We start from the raw sequence: 18,218 nt of genomic DNA, 5'->3' as shown, positions 1-18,218 counted from the left end.
TACAATACATGTATGCTCCCAACACTTGCTAATTGATAATATGAAAATTTTAAGACCCTCTTTTATGTATTTGTTCCGGTCACCTGGTTCAGCATCGGACTTCTTTGTCACCCTTTGGAGCTCATTATTTTGGTGGTTTGTTACTATTGTTTTGGATAAAAGTGTAATAAATAGAAGTATAGGGAAATTGTGTCACAAATGTAATAAGTTTATGTTAATTTGTTAGAGTCTGTTAGTAGGCGGGAAACTTAGTTGAGTCATTGTATAAATGTTAGTTGGTGATGAGCAATGAATTAGCTTTGATTGTGTGAAATTCCTCTTCTGTATTCTGTTTCTCATTTCGAAGCTAACAAACTGGTATCAGAGTTGTCACACCCCAACCGATGGCGGAAACATCGGGATGAGACGAAATGTGTATAGATTGCAAGAGACTTCATAACATTATGTAACAATATTTAATTAAATTCAAATTTCATTTCCAATACTAATGTCATACAAAATTCAAATAAAGATAACAACATTGTTTCAACATAAATCATAACAATAAAAGGTAAATTAATCTAGGTGTGTATCTAGTCCACCCTAAATCTTGTTTCATCTTGAATATCACCTCAACAATTAACCTGCAACATGTATTAAAATAGAGTTCAATGCAAAAGCAAATGCGAGTATACAAGTTTGACTACATAGCATAATAGAATAAAAACTCATATCCAACATGTTACATAATGTGTAAATTACTAGCAATGCAATTTTTGGCGTACAATATGATCAAACCCAAGAATACAACGCATAACAAGCCTAATCCCAAAAATTTAGCGGGGTGGTAAAGTTTAACTTAACAATACCCACAAGAATAACGGGCGGGGCATCAATCCTATGGAGCTACAATTGTTAAGGTGAGCTAGCAAAGTTAATGAGCATATAACGTTCCAAATCGTTCATAGAGCATATAAGCATAGCAAAAATTCACAATAGTTTCATGTTTCGTTCATAGATAGAGTATGTTTTGTTTAAGCATAAAAGTTGTTTTGAATAGGTATACATGTTGCATCCCAAAGTGTAAAGGGGAAAAAGAGATCGAGTATACTCACGGTTTACAAGTCTTGACTTGAAGATCCGAGAGTAAGTTTGGTGGATGATTTAGCTTGGAGCACCTAGTCCTTCTACACGAGGAAACATAGGTGTGTGAGTTTGGCGTTTACAGAAGATTAAGAATATGGAATAACTTAGCATAAAAACAATATATACGTGTATAAAAATAATCATCTTTTAAACCTTATAACCATTATACGACACTAGGTAACCAATATGGTTATTTAATGTTTTTCATGGGTAGTAAACCCATTAGAATCATATTAAGGTTTAGGCCTTGGATGATGTTCTACTTCTTTAACATATAAACATAAGTTTAACATCAAAGGTTCGAATAGGTATGTGCTTATACTTAGGTTAAATATTACATATTATTTAGGTCCAATATTTCAAGTAGGAGGTAGAAGATTAAATCTCAATTTAGGCACCTCTAGTTACAAGGATGTCATGTATGGGGTAGGAAGACTAAGCTTCCATTTAGGCACCCCTTTGATGTTCACCACTTCACTTGATGTAAAGACAACCAAGGAGGGTCACGAACTAAGGTCTATACTAGTATCTAAGATAAACTAAACTAATAGAAATAATCAAATCATGCATCAAAGTCTAAGTTTGACATGACTTGTGGGTTAAAACCCTAAACAAAACACCAAGTTTATGTGGTTTAATCCTTTGATTTTTAAGTGTCTTAACCTTGTTTTTAAGCTTAACCAACCACGAGAAGTGTTGTAAGCAATAGGACATAGGTGTGAGGTGAGTAGGCTCAAGTTTGATAAGAAATAATAAGTTGTTGAATAATAATAAACAAAACAGAATGTTTTAGTCCATTTTAGGGCAAATCCAAGCATGATTCTTCCAAGGAAAAACCAAGGATTCAAACCCAAGGACATAACAAAGCAATAGGAAGAAGAACCAAGTGATTTGGTTGAGAAATGAGCAAGTTACACTCACTTTTGTAAAGCTTCACGAATCTGTCCAAAACTCAGATTCTCAGCTGATTAGAGAGTAGTTTAGTGAAGATTTAGGAGTTGTGAAAGTGTCAAATAGGTTGGAGAAGGTGGGTATTTATAATGGAGGAGTTATAAGATGATTGGAGGTGATTAGAGGTGGATTAAAGGTGATTGGGTGGGTTAGATTAATGGGATTTCGTGTAACCAGCTAAAAGAAACACATTCTGCCGAAACAAGGGGCTTGCGTGACGCCAAGCCCCTTCGCGTCACGCGGCGGGTATGGTTCTCCAAACTTTCGTTTTGTTACACTTAGGCCCCTGGAGTTTATGTTTGATTCATTTAGGTGCCTTTTTTAATAGCTTAGGGACTTGTTTGGTCATAAAGGCATAGTATAAGGTGAAATCAAGTACGACGATCATAATCAAAGTATAATTAAGCGTATAAATGTCATAACCAAGTATCGTTCTCGTTCAAAACACGTTCAATGCATAAGTTTAGTTTAATTACAAGTTTAGCACATAGTTTCCAAGAATAACGTTCAAGCACAAATTGATTCACTAATCGAACATACGAGCATAATTAGAGTGCGTGCAACAATAATGTAACAAAATACAAGTTTCATTAATGGTCCAAGTCTCGGTTTAACAATGATTACAAAGAAAGGAACGATTACAAGAATACAAGGTTTCCAAAAATAGAAATACAAACAAAACTTTCTATAAATGGAAAGTACAAAAGAGCCGGGCGTTACAGTCTCCCCTCCTTTAGGAAATTTCGTCCCGAAATTTAGGAAGACGTAGGGAAAAGGTGAGGATACTTCGACTTCATATCCCTTTTGAGTTCCCAAGTAAATTCGGCGCCACGTTTACCTTCCCATCTAACCTTGACGATAGGAATTTTACTGCGCCTTAATAACTTGACTTCTTGTTCTACGATTTCCACCGGCTTTTCCACAAAATGCATAGTATCATTGATTTGAAGATCTTCGAGGGGAACTTGAAGTCCTTCATCAGCGAGACATTTCTTTAGGTTCGAGACGTGGAACGTTGGATGAACGTTGTTGAGCTCTTGAGGTAAATCGAGGCGATAAGCCACTTTACCAATCCTTTCGAGTATCTTGAAAGGACCGACATAGCGAGGGGCAAGTTTTCCCTTTTTACCAAAACGGACCACTCCTTTCCAAGGGGACACCTTGAGTAGGACATGGTCCCCAACGTCGAATTCCATTGGTTTGCGTCCCTTGTCAGCATAGCTCTTTTGACGACTTCGAGCCTTGAGTAGATTGTCACGGATTTGGAGAATCTTATCCGTTGCTTCTTGTATGATCTCAGGGCCGGTAAAATGCTTGTCACCAATCTCATGCCAGCTTAAAGGAGATCGGCATTTGCGACCATACAATGCCTCGAAAGGAGCCATTTGAATACTGGAGTGGTAGCTATTGTTGTACGAGAACTCGATCAAAGGTAAATGCACATCCCAATTACCACCAAAGTCGATGACACAAGAACGGAGCATGTCCTCTAGGGTTTGAATAGTACATTCAGTCTGTCCATCCGATTGAGGATGAAAGGCCGTACTGAGATTTAAATGAGTACCCATAGCGGACTGAAAAGTTTGCCAGAGACGCGAAGTGAATTGACCATCACGATCAGAAATGATGTCGAGAGGAACACCATGATGGCGTATGACTTCATTGGTATAGATACGAGCAAGTCGTTCAACCTTGAAATCCTCACGAATGGGAATGAATTGTGCGGACTTGGTCAAACAATCAATGACCACCCAAATACTATCGTAACCAGAAGGTGTACAAGGGAGTTTAGTTATGAAGTCCATCGCAATGCTATCCCATTTCCAAACGGGGATTTCAGGTTGTTCGAGTAGGCCAGAAGGTCGTTGATGCTCGGCTTTGACTTTCGAACAGGTAAGACACTTGGAAACGTACACAACAATGTCTCTCTTCATACCGGGCCACCAATAGGATGTACGTAGATTATGGTACATCTTGTCAGCGCCAGGATGAATTGAGTACCTAGATTTGTGTGCTTCGTTCATGATGAGGTCACAGAGATTGTCATGATCTGGTATCCAGACGTGATCACAACAATAGAGGAGACCATTAGGTTTCGAAACAAGTTGACTTTCAGATGCTCCACGTACTTCTACAGCCATGGAACCTTCGTTGATAGATGAGTACTGCGCTTCACGAATGCAATTGTGAAGATCGCTAGAGATACGAAAACAACGAATAACATCTACATGAGCCTTATGACTAAGTGCATCGGCCACGACATTCGCTTTACCAGCGTGATAGCGAATCTCGCAGTCATAGTCGTTGAGTAATTCCACCCAACGTCGTTGTCGCATATTGAGTTCTTTTTGGTCAAAGATGTGTTGTAGGCTCTTATGGTCAGTGAAAACCACACACTTAGTACCGTATAGGTAGTGTCGCCAAATCTTTAACGCAAAAACGACTGCGCCAAGTTCGAGGTCATGGGTAGTATAATTCTTCTCATGCATTTTGAGTTGACGGGAGGCATAAGCGATGACCTTGTCTCGTTGCATGAGCACACAACCAAGACCACGATTTGAGGCATCACAATACACCACGAAATCATCATTCCCATCAGGGAGAGCGAGGATAGGAGCGTTGCAAAGCAAGTCCTTGAGAGTCTGAAAGGATTCCTCTTGCTCAGGACCCCAAGCAAAAGGTTTCTCTTTTTGAGTCAACGAAGTGAGAGGAACGGCGATTTTCGAAAAGTTTGAGATGAACCGGCGGTAATAACCCGCCAATCCTAAGAAGGAACGGATTTCAGAAGGAGATTTAGGCGCGGTCCAATTCTTCACGGCTTTGATTTTTGAATGGTCGACGTGGATTCCTTTTTCGCTAACGACGTGTCCAGGGAACTAAACTTCTTTGATCCAAAACTCGCATTTAGAGAACTTAGCGTATAAACGTTCAACACGCAAGAGTTCAAGTATAAGGCGGAGATGACGTTCATGATCGGCTCGAGATTTAGAATAACTGAGAATATCATCAATGAAGACGATTACGGAGCGATCCAAGTAAGGCTTACAAACACGATTCATGAGATCCATGAACACAGCGGGTGCGTTGGTCAAGCCAAAAGGCATAACCATGAACTCGTAATGTCCATAGCGAGTATGAAAAGCGGTTTTGGGGACATCCTCTTCGAGAACTCGAAGTTGGTGATAACCAGAACGAAGATCGATTTTGGAAAAACAGGTAGCGGCCTTGAAGTTGGTCAAAGAGGTCGTCGATACGCGGAAGAGGGTAACGATTTTTAACGGTGAGTTTGTTGAGCTCACGATAATCGATACACATGCGGAAAGAACCATCTTTCTTTTTAACGAAAAGCACAGGAGCACCCCAAGGAGAGGTACTTGGACGAATGAAACCTTTATCGAGGAGTTCTTGAAGCTGAGTAGACAATTCTTGCATCTCGGAAGGTGCAAGACGATAAGGAGCCTTGGCAACAGGAGTCGCACCAGGTACGAGGTCAATACGAAAATCAACGGATCGAGGTGGAGGAGGACCGGGTAAATCTTCAGGAAAGACGTCAGGGAAGTCGCGCACCACTGGAACATCACTTATACTCTTTCCCTTGCCCTTTTCTTCCACAACGTGGGCTAAAAAGGCAAAGTACTGTTTGCGCAAGTACTTGTTCGCTTGTGTGCAAGACATCAACTTCAGTCCCTTTGAAGGTTGGTCTCCATAAACGTGTAAAACGTCACCGGATGGAAGAGGTAAGCGAACGAACTTCTCGTGACAAGCGATTTCGGCATGGTTCTTTTGGAGCCAATCCATGCCTATGATGACGTCGAAACTACCCAGTTGCATGGGTATAAGATCGATAGAGAAAGCATGCTCGTTAAGATTAAGACGACAATCGAGGAGAATGGAATCGACTAAGATAGACTTGCCATTGGCGACTTCAACTGAAAACGATTTAGGTAGCTTAGAGCATGCATAATTTAACAATGATTCGAATTCTAAGGACACAAAGCTTTTGTCCGCACCAGTATCAAATAGTATCGAAGCATAAAGATGGTTAACAAGAAACGTACCATTAATGACGTCATTGTCGTTGCGTGCTTGATTTGCGTTTAAGTTGAAGGCGCGTCCACGAGGCGGCTGCTGCTGCTCTTGGATCCATTGAGGGCATTAGGGACGAAGATGATTAACATCCCCACATTTGAAACATGCCCTAGGTGGTCTTGCGTTCTGAGGGGCAGGCAGAGCTTGTTGAGCTTGAGGGGCTGGAGGAGCTGGAGGAGCCTGCTGGTAAAGGCGGCAAAAAGCGGTATCGTGCCCATAACGATGGCAACTGCCACAACGGCGACACCTAGCCTTGGCGGGATGATGGTAATTGCAAGTGGCACACTTGGGGTGAATCCCAGTGTACGACTTGGGGGCATCAACAGGAGCAACAGGGTTCGGGTTAACAGGCGGCACAATCGCGTTGCAAACGGGGTTGGATTGCTTTCGCTTCTTCCCCCTATTGTTATTCGATTGTTGGGTGATTTGGTGGGCTGGCTTGGAAGACACAGGGTTTGCGGCTTGCTTATCACGGATACGGTTGTTGTTCAAGGACGCGGCCAAACAGTAAATGGCTTCGATGCTATAGAGTTTGGCTGCCTCGATCGTATCACGCATGCTAGGGGGTAACCCATTGATATATTTGCTTTTCTTGCGTTCAGGGGTTATAACAAGGTGAGGGACAATGAAGCTGAGTTGTTTGAAACGGGTGGTGTAAGCTAGGTTATCATCACCAATTTGTTTTAAAGTCCAAAATTCTTCTTCCAACTTTCGTTGCTCATGCGGAGGACAAAACTCGTCCATCATCAAGGCTTTGACTTCCTCCCATGTCAGTGCATACGCTAGCTCGTTCGAACGGATGTTTCTTTCGTTCGTCCACCACTCAAGAGCTCGGGCTTGGAATACTCCAGTCGCACTACGCGTTTTGAGCTCATCGGGGCAATCACTGTTGATGAACGTGACCTCTATGCTATCAAACCACTCGAGCATGGCGGTCACCCCATCATTTCCAGTGAATGGCTTGGGATTGCACGACGAAAAGTGCTTGAAGTTGAACGAGACGGGCTTGCGTATTTCAACCTTAGAGTCGACGGAAGAGTGAGGAGTTTCGGAGGCTCGAATCTCGGAAATGACCTTTGGGACGACACGCGCAAATTGATCGGCCGTGAAAGCCATCATCTTCTTTGTGGAGCGAGACTTTGACTTCTTAGACGCGTTGGAGTGACGAGAAGACATCTAAGATTCAAAAGAGCGAATAGGTGTGACTTGGTCATAATGTTTGTTTAAAAAAAATGAAATCGATCATAAAGCATAAGGTGTCACATAGCATAAAGGGTTCACTTGATTCACATGGCATAAAATGTCATATAGCATAAAAGGTTCAACTCGAGTTGTATAACATAAAAGATTACGACGTCTCACATAGTATAATCATGGGTTTCACATAGCATAACATGAATAAGGAAAGCATTGTAAATTTAGTTTGTTCGAGAGGAATTATTATTGTTCACGATTGCGATAACGTGCAAAATGATTAAAACGACATTTGGAAATGAACGAACGTTCAAGTATAAAATCACATATAAATTGAGATACATAAAAGAGAGGCTCAATAAAACATTGGATTGTTTCGGGTAGAGAAACGTCGACTATTCCAAAGTGGGTCGAAAGTTCTTTCGAATTAGAGATATTGTGCTTTGGCCTATAAGTAAGATACTCTCGTTGAGAAGCGATTAACGGTATGATTATATACTAAGCCCCCGCGTTGCGGTGGGAACATAAAACCGTGCCAAGTTGCACCAATGCTATACTACCGCGGACGACCACCAACACCGGAAAAACTCGTAAACAAAATAATTAAAATGGAAAGAGTTACATTGGGCGAAACGTAGACGTAAAATCATTGAATCACACACACCCATTGCGGTGTGTTAATATGAATAAATTAGACCGAAACGTAAAACATAGAAAAGAATAACTAAGTCGATATATGATCTGCGAGTTGCAACGAACCCATCATATGAGAAAAATAGACGTAAAAACATTGAACCACATACGCACATTACGTCGTGTATGGACACAAATAAAATTAAAAAAAATAAATTAATGTGTATTACAAAAGTAAATACATGATTTAAATAAGTAATAAAACTAAAACAAAGAAATCATAAAAAAAAACAATAATAAAAATAAAGATAATAATATAATGTCCCATGGACCTACATCCAAACTTTTTTGAAAAACTCATAAAACCTAAGGTACAATACATGTATGCTCCCAACACTTGCTAATTGATAATATGAAAATAAATACATGATTTAAATAAGTAATAAAACTAAAACAAAAAAATCATAAAAAAAACAATAATAAATATAAAGATAATAATAAAATATAATGTCCTATGGACCTACATCCACACTTTATTAAAAAACTTATAAAACATAAGGTACAATACATGTATGCTCCCAACACTTGCTAATTGATAATATGAAAATTTTAAGACCCTCTTTTATGTATTTATTCCGGTCACCTGGTTCAGCATCGGACTTCTTTGTCACCCTTTGGAGCTCATTATTTTGGTGGTTTGTTACTATTGTTTTGGATAAAAGTGTAATAAATAGAAGTATAGGGACTAATTGTGTCACAAATGTAATAAGTTTATGTTAGTTTGTTAGAGTCTGTTAGTAGGCGGGAAAGTTAGTTGAGTCATTGTATAAATGTTAGTTGGTGACGAGCAATGAATTAGCTTTGATTGTGTGAAATTCCTCTTCTGTTTCTCATTTCGAAGCTAACAAACTGGTATCAGAGCTGTCACACCCCAACCGATGGGGGAAACATCGGGATGAGACGAAGTGTGTATAGATTGGAAGAGACTTCATAACACTATGTGACAATATTTAATTAAATTCAAATTTCATTTCCAATACTAATGTCATACAAAATTCAAATAAAGATAACAACATTGTTTCAACATAAATCATAACAATAAAAGGTAAATTAATCTAGGTGTGTATCTAGTCCACCCTAAATCTTGTTTCATCTTGAATATCACCTCAACAATTAACCTGCAACATGTATTAAAATAGAGTTCAATGCAAAAGCAAAGGTGAGTATACAAGTTTGACTACATAGCATAATAGAATAAAAACTCATATCCAACATGTTACATAATGTGTAAATTACTAGCAATGCAATTTTTGGCGTACAATATGATCAAACCCAAGAATACAACGCATAACAAGCCTAATCCCAAAAGTTTAGCGGGGTGGTAAAGTTTAACTTAATAATACCCACAAGAATAACGGGCGTGGCGTCAATCCTATAGCGCTATAATTGTTAAGGTGGGCTAGCAAAGTTAATGAGCGTATAACGTTCCAAATCGCTCATAGAGCATACAAGCATAGCAAAAATTCACAATAGTTTCATGTTTCGTTCATAGATAGAGTATGTTTTGTTTAAGCATAAAAGTTGTTTTGAATAGGTATACATGTTGCATCCCAAAGTGTAAAGGGGAAAAAGGGATCGAGTATACTCACGGTTTACAAGTCTTGACTTGAATATCCGAGAGTAAGTTTGGTGGATGATTTAACTTGGAGCACCTAGTCCTTCTACACGAGGAAACGTAGGTGTGTGAGTTTGGCGTTTACGGAAGATTAAGAATATGGAATAACTTAGCATAAAGACAATATATACGTGTATAAAAATAATCATCTTTTAAACCTTATAACCATCATATGAAACTAGGTAACCAATATGGTTATTTAATGTTTTTCATGGGTAGTAAACCATTAGAATCATATTAAGGTTTAGGCCTTGGATGATGTTCTACTTCTTTAACATATAAACATAAGTTTAACATCAAAGGTTCGAATAGGTATGTGCTTATACTTAGGTTAAATATTACATATTATTTAGGTCCAATATTTCAAGTAGGTGGTAGAAGATTAAATCTCCATTTAGGCACCTCTAGTTACAAGGATGTCATGTATGGGGTAGGAAGACTAAGCTTCCATTTAGGCACCCCTTTGATGTTCACCACTTCACTTGATGTAAAGACAACCAAGGAGGGTCACGAACTAAGGTCTATACAAGTATGTAAGATAAACTAAACTAATAGAAATCATCAAATTATGTGAGGATTGTATGTTTGGACAACCCAAGTTGTTCCATAATCACTCATGCATCAAAGTCTAAGTTTGACATGACTTGTGGGTTAAAACCCTAAACAAAAAACCAAGTTTATGAGGTTTAATCCTCTGATTTTTAAGTGTCTCAACCTTGTTTTTAAGCTTAACCAACCACGAGAAGTGTTGTAAGCATTAGGACATAGGTGTGAGGTGAGTAGGCTCAAGTTTGATAAGAAATAACAAGTTGTTGAATAATAATAAACAAAACAGAAAGTTTTAGTCCATTTTAGGGCAAATCCAAGCATGATTCTTCCAAGGAAAAACCAAGGATTCAAACCCAAGGACATAACAAAGCAATAGGAAGAAGAACCAAGTGATTTGGTTGAGAAATGAGCAAGTTACACTCACTTTTGTAAAGATTTAGGAGTTGTGAAAGTGTCAAATGGGTTGGAGAAGGTGGGTATTTATAATGGAGGAGTTATAAGATGATTGGAGGTGATTAGAGGTGGATTAAAGGTGATTGGGTGGGTTAGATTAATGGGATTTCGTGCAACCAGCTCAAAGAAACACATTCTACCGAAACAAGGGGCTCGCGTGACGCCAAGCCCCTTCGCGTCACGCGGCGGGTATGGTTCTCCAAACTTTCGTTTTGTTACACTTAGGCCCCTGGAGTTTATGTTTGATTCATTTAGGTGCCTTTTTAATAGCTTAGGGACTTGTTTGGTCATAAAGGCATAGTATAAGGTGAAATCAAGTACGAAGATCATAATCAAAGTATAATTAAGCGTATAAATGTCATAACCAAGTATCGTTCTAGTTCAAAACACGTTCAATGCATAAGTTTAGTTTAATTACAAGTTTAGCACATAGTTTCCAAGAATAACGTTCAAGCACAAATTGATTCACTAATCGAACATACGAGCATAATTAGAGTGCGTGCAATAATAATGTAACAAAATACAAGTTTCATTAATGGTTCAAGTCTCGGTTTAACAATGATTACAAAGAAAGGAACGATTACAAGAATACAAGGTTTCCAAAAATAGAAATACGAACAAAACTTTCTATAAATGGAAAGTACAAAAGAGCCGGGCGTTACAAGAGCTGCCGATCCTCGGCCAAGCTCTTGATCAGAACCCTACCGGAAGTTCATTTCGTTTAAATTCAGTCACAAATTCGATTCGATTTCACTGAATTAACCATTTGTTGCAATTTCATTTCAATTTCTTGAATTGATCATTGTTTCAGTCAATTCCTTTTAGTAATTGAGTATGACGACTCGCAATCAAACGATAGAACAACAAATGCAAGATCAAGAAAATGTAATTAATAGATTTGTAGAAAATTTGGTGTCCATTAAAGCTCAGATGACAGAGATTTTGCAGAGTATTCAGTTGATGAATGTTAACCAAGCAACTGTTAATCAAGAAAACGACAATCCTGGTCCGTCATACAATAGCTTCAATAATAGGCTAACTAAGATGGATTTTCCTAAGTTCAGTGGAGAAAATTTGGAAGGATGGATGTGGAGAGTGGAGCAATTCTTTACAATTGATGAAACTCTGGAACACTTGAAAATCAGGTATGCTATTATTCATATGGAAGATATAGTTGTATTGTGGCATCAATTGTTTGTTACATCGAGAGGAGGAAGTATAGAGGATATGTTGTGGTCAGAATATAAGAATTTTATAACTGCCAGATTTGGGGTTTTCTTGAATCAAGATGCTGTGGGAGCATTAACTTCTTGAAGCAAACAGGGACTTTAAAGGAATTATGTCAAGAATTCGATTTAGCTTTAACAAAAGTGTCAATATGTGATGAGTATGTTGTAAGTCTGTTTTTAAGAGCTGTTACTTGAAATAGGGTTTCCAGTTAGGTTGTTAAGGCCTGGTAGTCTGCATGAGGCTTATATGTTGGCAAAAATGCAAGAAGAGTCACTAACTGCAATACAACCTATTCCCGCTAAAAGTTTTGTCAGACCTGCTTATAATAATAGGAGTGCAGATTATAGTAAGAAGTCTCCTGTTAAAAATAGTTCAACTAATCTGTCATTGTTACCTGCTCCTTTGAAGAAACCAAGACCTCTCAATTCTAGACGATTGACACATAAAGAGATTGAAGATAAGAGGGCTAAAGGCGAATGTTTTGGGTGTAATGACAAATATAACCCTGGGCATGTGTGTAAGAGTAAGCAGATATTCTCCATTGAGTTAATTGAGGTGGGGGATAATGAGGAAGTAGATTTGGGGGACATTATGTCACAAGAGATTCAAGAACCAAAGTTATATTTGAATGCTCTTATGGGGGTACCTTCTTATTCAACAATGAGGGTAAAAGGGTCAATTGGTACAAAATGTTTGCATTTTAATTGATTCAGGTTCCACTCATAATTTTCTGAATTTGGAGTTGGCTACAAGAATGGGTTGCCCGACTAAAGATGTTGGAGTTTTAAGTATTACAGTAGCTGATGGGAATGAGATGTCTTGTACAAAGTTGTGTGAAAACTTCAAATGGGTCATGCAGAATAAATGGTTTAATGCTGATGTAATGTTGATACCGCTAAGTAACTATGATATGGTCTTAGGGGTTCAGTGGTTACAGGCCTTATCATATGGAATTTTAAAAAAACTCACTATGAAGTTCAAGACAGATGAACAGTGGACTGAGTTAAAAGAGGTTATGTAACAGTGGCTCAGATGTTCAATCTGCAAGTAGAAGGAGGTGGTTATCAACATGAGACTAAGGTCACTAATATTGAAACAAGTAAGGTTCTACAAGAATTACTGGAGAAATATGTTGACATCTTTGAAGTTCCTACAGCATTAACGCCTGAAAGAAATTGTGATCACAAGATTGTTCTGAAAGATGAGAATGTTACTATAAATCAACGAGCTTATAGGTATCCTAGAGCTCAAAAAGATGTATTGGAAAAGGTGACTCAGGAGTTGTTGTTGGATACATGAGTGGTGAGGGAAAGTAAGAGTGCTTTTTCTTCTCCTGTTGTGCTAGTTAAGAAGAAGGACGGATCTTGGAGATTTTGTGTTGATTATAGAGAATTGAATGAAGCTATAGTAAAGAACAGATTTCCTATACCGTTAATTGAAGAATTATTGGATGCATTAGGGGGTGCTTCTGTCTTTTCTAAGTTGGATCTCAGGGCTGGTTATCATTATATCAGAATGGATGAGGCAGATGTTCATAAAACTGCTTTTAGAACCCATCAAGGTTTATTCGAGTTTGTAGTAAATCCTCAATAATATTTTAAGAGTTTAGTTTATAACTTTGTTAAAGCATGTCACATATGTCAACAAGCCAAGTATGAGCCAGTATCAAATCCAGGATTGTTGCAGCCATTACATGTTCCTGCTCATGTTTTTACTGATGTGTCGATGGATTTTATTGGTGGCTTACCAAAATCTCAAAGGAAGGATACTATTTTTGTAGTCATCGATAGAATGACTAAGTATGCACATTTTATACCCTTGTCGCATCCGTATACTGCTCCTCAAGTGGTTCAGGTTTTTATGGACTCAGTGTTCAAATTACATGGGTGTCCTATGACAATTGTGACTGATAGAGATTCAATATTTTTGAGCCAGTTCTGGAATGAATTCATGCGTTTACAAGGGGTACAATTTTCTTTTTCTACAGCATATGATCCGTATAGTGATGGTTAAACGGAAGTTCTTAATCGATGTTTAGAGACATATCTGCGGTGCATATGTATGCATGATCCTAAACAATGATTGAAATGGTTGAGCTTAGCTGAATGGTGGTATAATGTCACTTATCACTCTGCAATCAAGATCAGTCCTTTGAAGCTTTGTATGGTTTCCCTCCTCCTATATATATTCCATATATTGATGGGATACTACTATGGCTGCAGTAGAAGTTTTACATAGAGATAGGGGTGATGTTAACTCAGTTAAAACAGTCTCTATTGCAGGCAAGGAACTGTATGAAACAATATGCGGATAAGAATAGAAGTGAGAGTTCTTTTGAAGTAAGGGATTGGGTTTATTTGAAGTTGAGGTCTTTTATTCAAACATCTCTCCGGATTAACAAATATTCTAAGCTAGGGCCTCGTTACTTTGGTCCTTTCTTAGTATTGGAGAAAGTTGGTAGTGTTGCTTGTAAGTTGGATTTGCCGGCAACTTCGCAAATTCATCCAGTATTTCATGTGTCACTGTTAAAAAAAGCTCATGGGTCCAATGTACACGTGTTACCATTACCAACTGGCCCTCGCTTTGTGTTACAACCAAGAGCTGTGGTGGATAAGCGAGTGGTACGTAAAGATGATAAGATGGTTCAGTAAATCTTTGTTCATTGGCAAGATCTTCCAATTTCAGAAGCTTCATGGGAGTATTTAGAAGAGTTCAAGTTGCGTTTTCCAGGCTTGATTTCTTGAGGACAAGAAATTTGTTAAGGAGGGGAGTTATGTTACTATTGTTTTGGATAAAAGTGTAATAAATAGAAGTATAGGGACTAATTGTGTCCCAAATGTACTAAGTTTCTGTTAGTTTGTTAAAGTCTGTTAGTAGGCGAAAAAGGTAGTTGAGTCAATGTATAAATGTTAGTTGGTGATGAGCAATGAATTAGCTTAGATTGTGTGAAATTCCTCTTCTGTATTCTGTTTCTCATTTCGAAGCTAACATGGTTTCACATATGAACGAAGGTATATAGTTTACGGCGGTGCTCAGTCGGTGATTGAAGAAGGTGTTAGTCGGGTAAAATCAATTTCTTTTTGGTTTTTGGGACAACGAATATGAGAATTGTAGAAAAAGATGCATAATAACACTTTTAAAGATGAAAAACAGATTAAAAAAGATAGAAAAAATGTAGACAAAGTTTGGTTAGGGGGTAGAGCCGTCCATGAAAATTTAAGTGCCTTGGCTGAGCCGAAAACAAAAACAAATTATATAAGCTATTTTTCTAAAACGACGATTGACGTTATAACAATAAATATGACAAAAATATAGGATTTCTAAATTATTGGTTTCTAATGTGTGAAATAAAAGTTAATCACCATCTATATCCGACTTTTAGGTTTTTTCTATTTATTTAGCTTTTTATTATTATTAATTACATTAAATAGATGTTGGTGTTGAAAGAAAGAAATATTTTATAATTAAAAAGAATTCAAGGGATCAACAAGATTGGCTTTTATTCACATCATATCCCAAGATTAGAGGCCAAATATATAACGTTTCCATTGGTCCAAGAATTACAGCCATAACTTGGTTTCTTTATTTAGGATCATTGTACAACAATATAAATAGTGATGTATAATTAACTTGTAAAAACATCAAGTAATACAATTTCTCTTCAATACAATTTTTCCTTTAATTTTCTCTTGATAAGATGGTATCAGCTTTTAACCTGCTCATCATCTACCCACCTCACAACCAGTGATAATCGAGTCACCATGGCCTACGAAGGTGTAATGATCTCACCTTACAACTTGCCAATTTACTCAAAAATTCCCAGCCAAAAAGCGCAACACTATATAATACTTTACGGATCAATTTGAAACTTAATAGTCAAAACTATGTACTATGGACCCGATGATTTGGGTAGCTATAGGCGGAAGGTCAAAAAACTTGCTGAAACAATTAACTTCAAACCAACCAGATCGAAACCATGAAACCTATGAATAATGGGAACTTGACGACTTAGTCGTTTTTTCATGGCTAATACAGAATATTGAACAGATGCTGGCGGGTGACGAGGTATGACCCGGAACGGCTAACCTGACCCGGTCATTACCTATTATTTTATTAGAAATATATAAATACATATGTTTATTCTAGAATCTTCTATTCTGCATGGATAAACCACGTAACCGAATCCCCAATCTTTTGGGAAGATCATGCAAATCACTAACTTATCGGAGCCCATCCTAACTTAGAGGAAACCCTAATGGTAAACTAAAAATAGAGGTAAACATCAAAGGTATGCATCTTCTGCTCTCGTTTACTATCTATCTCTCTACACATATTCTTTTACTCCCAAACCGAGACTTATTCTCATGCCAGAGGGTGGTTACAGGAATAACCCCATTCCTGTAACGAGTCCTAATGGTGTTCTGTTTTGCAGTCAGTTGTTCGGATCGCCAAGAGTTGAAGTCCTAGTCGGAGCCTACCGTTCAGGTCACTATTTCTTCATTGGCACCATCCGTGGGACCCTTCAGTAACATCCGTGAACTTAGACCCAATGGCAAGCGATCAGAACATGGAAACAACACTAAATCAAGCAGTGATTACCAGTAATCCGTTACTGGTGACGAGTTCTGTGGTTACCACCATGCCGGCCTCACCCGCCATAACCAGGTCTTTGGACCAAGAGTTTGTAGCAGAAGCACCACCGGGGTTTGCGAGCGCCTCGGTCGCTCCTTCTAGGACGGCTGCTGTAACAACTCTCACTAAAACTAATACTTAGTATGGTAATTATCTATTAAGAAAACTCTAATTAAGACACCCAAGTGATTCTGCGCAAACCCTAAAATTTTCAAAATAATCGGAATCAGGATCAGGGCCCCTAAAACTCAGGGGGGATAAACCCTGGTAGACATTTATCTTCAATATTTGCTGTATAAAATGAAATTGATCGTACAGTTAACTCAGCAAAGCTAGTCCCAGAACTGGCTACCCTATAGTGGTCAGGTGTCCTTTACGGACCGTAAGGGTAAAATTCTTTACGGTCCGTAAGCCTGTCAAATTTTGTGTATAAATAGCAGACATTGGCACTTGATATTCTGCGTATGTTCGACGAAGAAATTCGTTTTAGGCACTGAGTTACGTTCTGTTTACCACAATTAACACACACGATTCACAAATCGCTGCCGCAATCAGGGTCATAACTCGATCGCTATTACGATTCAACGTCCGATCGATTGAAACTATCCAACGTATGATTAAGTGCTGCTCAAATTGAGTTTATACTTTGTCATTCATCGTGATTTCGACTTGAATGTTTGAGTGTTGTCCGAACTCGGGCTATACTCTGTCATTCGTTGTGAATCCGCTGAATTGTTAAGTATTGCACTTTGTTAATCGTTGTGAGGGTTTAATCTCGTGAATTTTCGTAACTAGTTACTAACCCCGTTTGCATGTATTGTGAATTAAATTAGGTTAATCAAGGCTAATCAGTAGGCTTATACTCTGCTCGTTAAATCTGCAATGTGAGTCATTCTCTTTTTATCAACTGTTTTACAATACTCCAAATTATTTTTCAAAAGTTATAATTACAGGGATTAGGTCGTGGTTATCTTGAATCACTGGCTAGTGGGGTATTGTGCACATTACTATTTTTCTCCCAGTTAGGTTCATTTACCTACTAGGGATAATCATCACTATTTGGGTTCATTGACCTAATAGTGGTATGACCATCGTCACCATTGTGACATGTCACCATTGTGACACGGCGCCAGATAAAAATAAGATATAAACCATTGTAATCACTCTTATGCTGTAATTTTATAACTAAGGGTCATTTTATAAAACCTGAATGAACTCACTCAGTATTTCCCGCTGACAAAACCTTTTTCAAACATGTTTCAGGTGATCTGTTATGATCCAGGAAAAAGTGCCGTGAAGCACTACAAGCTTAAGAAAGTGGCTCATGATAAAATAAAGAAACATGTTTTGTAAGATAAAAGATTTCCCAGTGAAATCAAATGATTGTAAATTATCGGGGTTTTATCCCTAAATTATGTAAACGGGCAGTTTTAAATATTGAAAGATCATGTTTTAAAAGACTTCCGCTGTCGCCTAATTACCATGGGATTTCTGTCCCGCAGCTCTTGAAACGGGTCAAACCAGGTCGGGGGCCATGACAGAAAAAGGTGGTATCAGAGCCACTGATTTAAGCTTACTATTGATTTTAGCCTATTAAAGTAATTGAGAAAAACTTAGGAATTTCTAATTGCTATTTTGTGATTATGTGTTTTATTATCTGACTAATTATGTGCAGTATGGGCAGATC

The sequence above is a fragment of the Helianthus annuus genome, chromosome 13 (assembly GCF_002127325.2).
Source record: "Helianthus annuus cultivar XRQ/B chromosome 13, HanXRQr2.0-SUNRISE, whole genome shotgun sequence".
Classification (NCBI taxonomy): domain Eukaryota; kingdom Viridiplantae; phylum Streptophyta; class Magnoliopsida; order Asterales; family Asteraceae; genus Helianthus; species Helianthus annuus.
This window is presented reverse-complemented; position numbering follows the sequence as displayed.